This window comes from Oncorhynchus kisutch, linkage group LG16, assembly GCF_002021735.2.
Source record: "Oncorhynchus kisutch isolate 150728-3 linkage group LG16, Okis_V2, whole genome shotgun sequence".
Taxonomy (NCBI): domain Eukaryota; kingdom Metazoa; phylum Chordata; class Actinopteri; order Salmoniformes; family Salmonidae; genus Oncorhynchus; species Oncorhynchus kisutch.
The window spans coordinates 19,797,683-19,807,895 of NC_034189.2; positions in this window are offsets into that span (position 1 = coordinate 19,797,683).

Consider the following 10,213-nt stretch of genomic DNA (forward strand, 5'->3'; position numbering starts at 1 on the left):
TTTCCTGACACCACACTCCGAGGGCCCTCACCTCCTCCCTGTAGGCCGTCTCGTCGTTGTTGGTAATCAAGCCTACCACTGTTGTGTCGTCCGCAAACTTGATGATTGAGTTGGAGGCGTGCGTGGCCACGCAGTTGTGGGTGAACAGGGAGTACAGGAGAGGGCTCAGAACGCACCCTTGTGGGGCCCCAGTGTTGAGGATCAGCGGGGTGGAGATGTTGTTGCCTACCCTCACCACCTGGGGGCGGCCCGTCAGGAAGTCCAGTACCCAGTTGCACAGGGCGGGGTCGAGACCCAGGGTCTCGAGCTTGATGACGAGCTTGGAGGGTACTATGGTGTTGAATGCCGAGCTGTAGTCGATGAACAGCATTCTCACATAGGTATTCCTCTTGTCCAGATGGGTTAGGGCAGTGTGGTTGAGATTGCATCGTCTGTGGACCTATTTGGGCGGTAAGCAAATTGGAGTGGGTCTAGGGTGTCAGGTAGGGTGGAGGTGATATGGTCCTTGACTAGTCTCTCAAAGCACTTCATGATGACGGAAGTGAGTGCTACGGGGTGGTAGTCGTTTAGCTCAGTTACCTTAGCTTTCTTGGGAACAGGAACAATGGTGGCCCTCTTGAAGCATGTGGGAACAGCAGACTGGTATAGGGATTGATTGAATATGTCCGTAAACACACCGGCCAGCTGGTCTGCGCATGCTCTGAGGGCGCGGCTGGGGATGCCGTCTGGGCCTGCAGCCTTGCGAGGGTTAACACGTTTAAATGTCTTACTCACCTCGGCTGCAGTGAAGGAGAGTCTGCATGTTTTCGTTGCAGGCTATGTCAGTGGCACTGTATTGTCCTCAAAGCGGGCAAAAAAGATATTTAGTCTGCCTGGGAGCAAGACATCCTGGGCTGGATTTCTTCTTGTAGTCCGTGATTGACTGTAGACCCTGCCACATGCCTCTTGTGTCTGAGCCGTTGAATTGAGATTCTACTTTGTCTCTGTACTGACGCTTAGCTTGTTTGATAGCCTTGCGGAGGGAATAGCTGCACTGTTTGTATTCGGTCATGTTACCAGTCACCTTGCCCTGATTAAAAGCAGTAGTTCGCGCTTTCAGTTTCATGCGAATGCTGCCATCAATCCACGGTTTCTCGTCAGGGAATGTTTTAATCGTTGCTATGGGAACGACATCTTCAACGCACGTTCTAATGAACTCGCACACCGAATCAGCGTATTCGTCAATATTGTTATCTGACGCAATACGAAACATATCCCAGTCCACGTGATGGAAGCAGTCTTGGAGTGTGGAGTCAGCTTGGTCGGACCAGCGTTGGACAGACCTCAGCGTGGGAGCCTCTTGTTTTAGTGTCTGTCTGTAGGCAGGGATCAACAAAATGGAGTCGTGGTCAGCTTTTCCGAAAGGAGGGCGGGGCAGGGCCTTATATGCGTTGCGGAAGTTAGAGTAACAATGATCCAAGGTTTTTCCACCCCTGGTTGAGCAATCGATATGCTGATAAAATTTAGGGAGTCTTGTTTTCAGATTAGCCTTGTTAAAATCCCCAGCTACAATGAATGCAACCTCCGGATAAATGGATTCCAGTTTGCAAAGAGTCAAATAAAGTTCGTTCAGAGCCATCGATGTGTCTGCTTGGGGGGGGATATATACGGCTGTGATTATAATCGAAGAGAATTCTCTTGGTAGATAATGCGGTCTACATTTGATTGTGAGGAATTCTAAATCAGGTGAACAGAAGGATTTGAGTTCCTGTATGTTTCTTTCATCACACCATGTCTCGTTAGCCATAAGGCATACGCCCCCGCCCCTCTTCTTACCAGAAAGATGTTTGTTTCTGTCGGCGCGATGCGTGGAGAAACCCGCTGGCTGCACCGCCTCCGATAGCGTCTCTCCAGTGAGCCATGTTTCCGTGAAGCAAAGAACGTTACAGTCTCTGATGTCCCTCTGGAATGCTACCCTTGCTCGGATTTCATCAACCTTGTTGTCAAGAGACTGGACATTGGCGAGAAGAATGCTAGGGAGTGGTGCACGATGTGCCCGTCTCCGGAGTCTGACCAGAAGACCGCCTCGTTTCCCTCTTTTTCGGAGTCGTTTTTTGGAGTCGCTGCATGGGATCCATTCCGTTGTCCTGTTTGAGAGGCAGAACACAGGATCCGCATCGCGAAAAACATATTCTTGGTCGTACTGATGGTGAGTTGACGCTGATCTTATATTCAGTAGTTCTTCTCGACTGTATGTAATGAAACCTAGGATGACCTGGGGTACTAATGTAAGAAATAACACTTAAAAAAAGGGATATGTAAGTTATAGCAGAGGTAACATGTATAGGCGGTGCCTTCTTTACTGGTATTCATGTGAGGAGGTGTATGTGAACCTGGGTCTCCTTCTTGTCAAAACAATGCCTTAGTCCACTTAGCCAGTCTTCAGGACGGCATTGTTATGCCGAACCACCCTTGTTACACTGAGCACATGGGGCCCGATTCAGACTTGAGATAAGTAGACTTAACATAGAATCAATTGAAGCAAGGACTTCAATTCATGTTACATCACCTTATCTTAAAGGGGCAATCCGTAGTAGCTACATCAGATTTTGGACATATACATTAATGATATGTACCCATTGATTCTTGAAGAATATAACTTATAAATGCCTTATGAGCTTAGTTCAACCGTAGTATCCCATCAGAATCCAAAATATGAGCTTGTCTTAATCCAATGTTTGTAAACAAAGAAAATGTAACAAACTCTGTATGTAAACCATGTAAAATATGGTTAAAACTATCATTTTTATGTCATGGATGGTCAGTCCTTGCATCCACAGCTCTGTCTATGAATCCCTCAGCTTTTTAGGGAAACCGTGGCAGGGAGTATGCTTTGTTAATCCTGAATAGGGCCAATAGAGAATATTTATATCTGAAATTCCAGCTTTAATGTTTCTGTGCTTTGTTTAGACCGATTATAAACAGGAGGAGACAGATCAGGAGTGAAAGTTGGATAGGCAGAAGTGGGAAATTAACCCTTGAATGCTGGGGCAGTAAAATGGTACGTTTCTTTGGAATTTACCCACTCAATCACACAGCCACATACTGTGTGAGGATCTTGGTCTCCAATACCAGAAGCAAAATGTGAATTTCAAACATTGTGCATTTCAGAATTCACCTAGTCTGAGGCATGGAGGTGTAGAGAGGGTATTCGTGGCAGGTTTGCCCTCTAGCAAACTCTATGGTCAAGTATAAAAACAGGTACATTTGTGTGCACCTCCCCTGTATTTGGGTCCTTCATGAATTCAGGAAAGTAAGAGCAGGGGTGTTATGCAACCAGAAATAAACAAGTAGTAGCTAGAATGCATGGGTGATTCACATTGTACTATGTAAACAGAAGACATCCAATAAGGATAATCCAAGAAGGAACATATACAGTTGAAGTCGGAAGTTTAAATGCACCTTAGCCAAATACATTTAAACTCAGTTTTTCACAATTCCTGACATTTAATCCTACAAGAAAATTCCCTGTTTTAGGTCAGTTAGGATCACCACTTGCTTTAAGAATGTGAAATGTCAGAATAATAATAACAGAGAGAATGATTAATTTCAGCTTATAGTTCTTTCATCACATTCCCAGTGGGTCAGAAGTTTACATACACTCAATTAGTATTTGGTAGCATTGCCTTTAAATTGTTTAACTTGGGTCAAACATTTGTGGTAGCCTTCCACAAGCTTCCCACAATAAGTTGGGTGAATTTTGGCCCATTCCTCCTGACAGAGCTGGTGTAACTGAGTCAGGTTTGTAGGCCTCCTTGCTCGCAAACGCTTTTTCAGTTCTGCCCACACATTTTCTATAGGATAGAGGTCAGGGCTTTGTGATGGCCATTCCAATACCTTGCCTTTGTTGTCCTTAATTAAGCCATTTTGCCACAACTTTGGAAGTATGCTTGGGGTCACTGTCCATTTGGAAGACCATTCGCGACCAAGCTTTAACTTCCTGACTGATGTCTTGAGATGTTGCTTCAATATATCCACATCATTTTCCTTCTTCATGAAGCCATCTATTTTGTGACGTGCAACAGTCCCTCCTGCAGCAAAGCACCCTCACAACATGATGCTGCCACCCCCATACTTTACGGTAGGGATGGTGTTCTTTGGCTTGATGTCTCCCCCTTTTTCCTCCAAACATAACGATGGTCATTATGGCCAAACAGTTCTATTATTGTTTCATCAGAGGACATTTCTCCAAAAAGTTGCAAACCGTAGTCTGGCTTTTTTATGGCGGTATTGGAGCAGTGGCTTCTTCCTTGGGTAACGGATGTGAAATGGCTAGCTTAGTTAGCGGTGGTGCGCGCTAAACAGTGTTTCAATCGGTGACGTCACTTGCTCTGAGACCTTGAAGTAGGAGTTCCCCTTGCTCTGCAAGGGCCGCGGCTTTTGTGGAGCGATGGGTAACGATGCTTCGTTGGTGCCTGTTGTTGATGTGTGCAGAGGGTCCCTGGTTCGCGCCCGGGTATGGGCGAGGGGACGGTCTAAAGTTATACTGTTACACTTGCTGAGCGGCCTTTCAGGTTATATCGATATATAACTCGTTTTCCTGTGGATATACAGTGGGGCAAAAAAGTATTTACTCAGCCACCAATTGTGCATGTTCTCCCACTTAAAACGATGAGAGAGGCCTGTAATTGTCATCATAGGTACACTTCAACTATGACAGACAAAATGAGAAAAAAAAATCAGAAAATCACATTGTAGGATTTTTAATTTATTTATTTGCAAATTATGGTGGAAAATAAGTATTTGGTCACCTACAAACAAGCAAGATTTCTGGCTCTCACAGACCTGTAACTTCTTCTTTAAGAGGCTCCTCTGTCCTCCACTCGTTACCTGTATTAATGGCACCTGTTTGAACTTGTTATCAGTATAAAAGACACCTGTCCACAACCTCAAACAGTCACACTCCAAACTCCACTATGGCCAAGACCAAAGAGCTGTCAAAGGACACCAGAAACAAATTGTAGACCTGCACCAGGCTGGGAAGACTGAATCTGCAATAGGTAAGCAGCTTGGTTTGAAGAAATCAACTGTGGGAGCAATTATTAGGAAATGGAAGACATACAAGACCACTGATAATCTCCCTCGATCTGGGGCTCATAGACTTCAGTGGGTTGAATAGTATCACTGTTAGGAACAAGTATCCCTTGCCACTTATCAGTTGTGCTTTTGCCCCCCTCCATGGTGCCACGGTGTTCACTAAGCTTGACCTCTGGAATGCCTACCACCTTGTCCGCATCAGAGAAGGGGGCGAGTAGAAAACGACGTTCAACACACCACTTGGACATTTTGAATATTTGGTTTTGCCTTTTGGTCTCACTAACGCTCCGGCTATTTTTCAGAGCCTGCTTTGTCATTGGGTGTTTTGTTTTTGTCTATGTGGATGACATTCTTATTTTTTTCGAAGGACCTTGAGTCTCACAAGCAACATGTCCACCAAGTTCTCCAAAGCCTATTGGAGAATAAGCTATTTGTTAAGGCTGAGAAATGTGAGTTTCATGTTTCCTCTGTAACCTTATTGGGTTACATTATTGCTCAAGGACAGCGATGAATGGACCCTGCCAAGGTTAGGGCAGTCACAGAGTGGCCTGTGCCCGCGAATCTGAAGCAGTTACAGTGTTTCCTGGGGTTTGCACATTTTTATAGACGATTAATCTGTGACTACAGTCGTTTCACAGCTCCTCTCACCACTCTCACCTCCACCTCCACTCCATTCCGCTGGTCCCCTGAGGCAGAGGCAGCGTTCCGGGAACTCAAGCACCGCTCCACTTCTGCTCCTATCCTTACCCAGCCAGAACTCCAGTTCGTCCTCGAGGTGGACGCTTCCGACACCGTGGTAGGTGCAGACCTGTCTCAACGTTCTCCCTCGGATCAGAAGCTCCATCCTTGTGCCTTCTTGACCCGCAAGCTCTCACCTGCAGAGAGGAATTTTGACATAGGTAACCGGGAACTCCTAGCTGTTAGGCTGGCTCTTGAGGAGTGGCATCACTGGTTAGAGGGTTTGGTCCTTCCCTTCATTGTGTGGACGGATCACAAAAATCTAGCCTACATCCAGACCACCAAACGTCTGAACTCTCGACAGGCCAGGCGGGCATTGTTTTTTGGAAGATTCAACTTCACACTTACTTATCGCCCCGGATCTAAGAATACTAAGAATATTGATGCCCTCTCCCGTCAGTTCACCGCAGACAACACAAGTTCCGAGCTAGAAACCATTATGCCATCCTCCTGCATCGTTGCTGCTGTCTCCTGGGAGATTGAGTCCCATGTACATCATGCTCAGCTGAACCATCCTGATCCTAGAAACTCTCCTTGTAAGGCTCTGTTTGTGCCAGATTCAGTTCGTTCAGATGTTCTTCAATAGGCCCATTCTACTCACCTCACCTGTCCCCCTGGCATGAACCAGACAGTCGCCTTCCTGCGTGAGCGATTTTGGTGGCCCACCATGGAGAAGGACGCTCAGGAATTAATCTCAGCCTGCTCGGTCTGTGCTCGGAACAAAACCTCCACCAAACCTCCATCTGGTCTGCTTCGTCCTCTTCCCATACCCAGTCGCCCCTGGTCACACATAGCTTTGGACTTCATCACTGGCCTTCCCCCATCGAATGGTAACTCAGTCATCCTCACTATTATTGACCGATTTTCCAAAGCGGTTCACTTCATTCCCCTTTCCAAGCTTCCTTCCTCCCGGGAGACTGAGGTCCTGCTGGTGGTATCCCATGTTTTTGCAGCTGTATGGCATCCCTAGTGACATTGTTTCTGACAGAGGACCCCAGTTTACATCGCAGGTATGGAGAACCTTCTGTACAGTTCTGGGTATTAATGTTAGCCTTTCGTCTGGATATCATCACCAGACCAACGGCCAGACCGAGCGGGCAATACGAAACTGCAATACGCTGTGTGACTTTGGCTAATCCTTCCTCTTGGAGTGCCCAGCTACCCTGGGTGGAATATGCCCTCAACCTCTCATTAGGTACTTCTCCCTTTGAGTGTGCTCTGGGTTACCAACCTCCCTTGTTCCCTGCCCAAGAGGTCAAAGTAGCGGTGCCCTCAGTCCAAGACCATTGTCGTCACACCTGGAGGAGGGCCCGGGCTGCTCTTCTTCCTGCCTCAGCCAGGACCCAATCCCAAGCTAACCGTTGCCGTGCTTCAGCCCCCATCTATATTCCAGGCCAAAAGGAATGGCTTTCATCTAAGGACTTGCCCCTGAAAGTGGTTTCCAAAAAACTAGCTCCCCGATTCATTGTTGCCTTTGAGATTGATCATGTCATAAATCCTCTGCTGTTCATCTGAAACTTTCAGACTCTCAATTCACCCCACCTTCCATGTATCCTTAATTTAATCAGTCTGATCCAGTCCTCTGTCCCCTCCTGCAGTTGCTCCTCCACCCCCTCGGCTCATCGACGACCATCCTGCCTATACCGTCCGGCGGCTTTTGGATGTGCGCCGTCAGGATTGTGATTGGCAGTATCTGGTGGACTGGGTGGGATACGGGCCTGAGGAGCGCTGCTGGGTGCCCTGTCATCACATTCTGGATTCCTCCCTCTTACAGGATTTTCATACCTCACACCCAGACAAGCCGGGTCGTGAGCCAGGTGGCGTCCATAGGGGGAGGGTACTGTCACATCTGCTCCTGCTACGCCGTCTGGTGTTCATCCGGTGTCTTCTTGACCTGCAGTTACTCCCCCTGTACACTCTCTCTCTCTCCCTCTCTGTCTGATTGTGTGGTTGGAGACCAGCCATTTATGATTATTCAAGATCTTGTTACTCTGCTGTGCCTGTTTCCCTGCCTGACACCGTTTATCCTCTCATTACAGTTACCGCTCTGTCTCTGGCTCCTGTCTCCTGGTCCACATCTCACCACCCAACTACCTTGCTCTGGATTTTACTCACCACCACTACCTTGGATTCCCCCAGGACCTGTTTACCCTGTTCTACTCAGCTAACTTCAACCTCAGTCTCCACATCTGTTTTTTCTACAACTCATCTAAGCTTCCCCGGATCTGCACTCCATATCTCCCTGTGTAACAATAAATATTTTTATTGCATTCTGGGGGAGGTAACAGGGGCTACTGGGAAGGAGGAGTGGCCGGTAGGGTGGCGCTGCTAACCGCCGAGTTACTGATGGGCGGTGGGATTACCACCATGGCAGACCGACCCCCAGCCAACCTGCAGAATTGCTCAGCCCACAAAGCAACTCCTCGTGCCTACCAATGGAGGCTCCTTGGGATGAGATGGCATTGCGCAGCTGGCCCAGTTCTGAAGGTAAGACCCAGATGCAGACCACGTCGAATAAACAATAGTTAGTTTTAATGATCCAATAGGAGCAGGCAAAAGACAGGTCAAGGCAGGTAGGGGTCAGTAAACCAGAGGTGGGGCAACGGTACCGGGCGACAGGCAGGCTCAGGGTCAGTGTAAGGCAGAGGTCGGTGATCCAGAGGGGGGGGGGGGGGCAAAGGTACAGGTCGGTGGGCAGGAAGAGGGGTCAGGCAGGTGGGCTCGAGGTCAGGACAGGCAAGGGTCAAAACCAGGAGAGCGAGAAAAGAGACTGTGAAAAAGCAGGAGCTGAAAAACAAAACAGCTGGTTGACTTGACAAACAAGGTGAAACAGATCAGGGTGTGACACCAAAGCAAATGAATGCAAGAAAATGCAAGAAACGCCAAAGAAGATAAAAAGGATTGCTACAGTCAACTCTACGGATCAACATTCATTCAATGTAACCACTATTGCTATGTTTGAGGTGCGCAAAGAACAAGTCTAACTGCTACCTTCCACTCACCTAGTGACATTGGCTACTAAGAAATCTTAGATTTCTCCAAAGCAAATGGTCATAACACAGTTATTAAACATGAATAGAAATATGCAAAATGCCTACGTGATTAAGCTATGCAAATATAGCAACAAGATAACAATATGAATGTCAAAAGTAGGATGCAATAACATGTGGTGTGGCAGGCCAATGCTAGAACATACTAAATTGGAAGTGGTATTTATTGTATCATATAACATATGGTGTGGCAGGCCAATGCTAGAACATACTAAATAGGAAGTGGTATTTATTGTATCATATAACATATGGTGTGGCAGGCCAATGCTAGAACATACTAAATTGGAAGTGGTATTTATTGTATCATATAACATATGGTGTGGCAGGCCAATGCTAGAACATACTAAATAGGAAGTGGTATTTATTGTATCATATAACATATGGTGTGGCAGGCCAATGCTAGAACATACTAAATTGGAAGTGGTATTTATTGTATCATATAACATATGGTGTGGCAGGCCAATGCTAGAACATACTAAATTGGAAGTGGTATTTATTGTATCATATAACATATGGTGTGGCAGGCCAATGCTAGAACATACTAAATTGGAAGTGGTATTTATTGTATCATATAACATATGGTGTGGCAGGCCAATGCTAGAACATACTAAATTGGAAGTGGTATTTATTGTATCATATAACATATGGTGTGGCAGGCCAATGCTAGAACAGGCTAAATTGGAAGTGGTATTTATTGTATCATATAACATATGGTGTGGCAGGCCAATGCTAGAACATACTAAATTGGAAGTGGTATTTATTGTATCATATAACATATGGTGTGGCAGGCCCATGCTAGAACAGGCTAAATTGGCAGTGGAATTTAGTGTTCAACATGTGGGTCACACATCAAACAGTATGTAAAGCTAGTAGGAGGTGGCCGCAGGTACGCACAATCGACGAGATGCCGCACCCGACGGGGCAAGAATAAACTACTATCAGAGGCAGAGGAGACCATTAACACGGTCCCAGAACCCACGGGACTGAGTGTCCCTGCCCATGTCTCTTTGCTTAATAAAGGGTTATCTTTTGTGCCTACAACTCAGTGCAACGATTTTGATGTTAAGGTAGACATGTTTAAGTTTTTTAAAAATATCCGTTTAAGGGAATACTTTAGCTCCCCTAATTCTGACACTTCTATTGAACCAGCAGGTTGCTCTCCTGCACATATTCCGACTCCTTTTAGAAGCAAGAGTTATTTTATACCTCCAGCCAATCGCAATCACTCTATCGAGACATATTGCAGACTTGTGGAAAAAAGGGGTCCAAATCTTTCCATAATTTACCTAAGGATGAAAAATAAGCTTTCCTTGATTTACAATATGACATGTCAGTCCTTATTCGTCCTG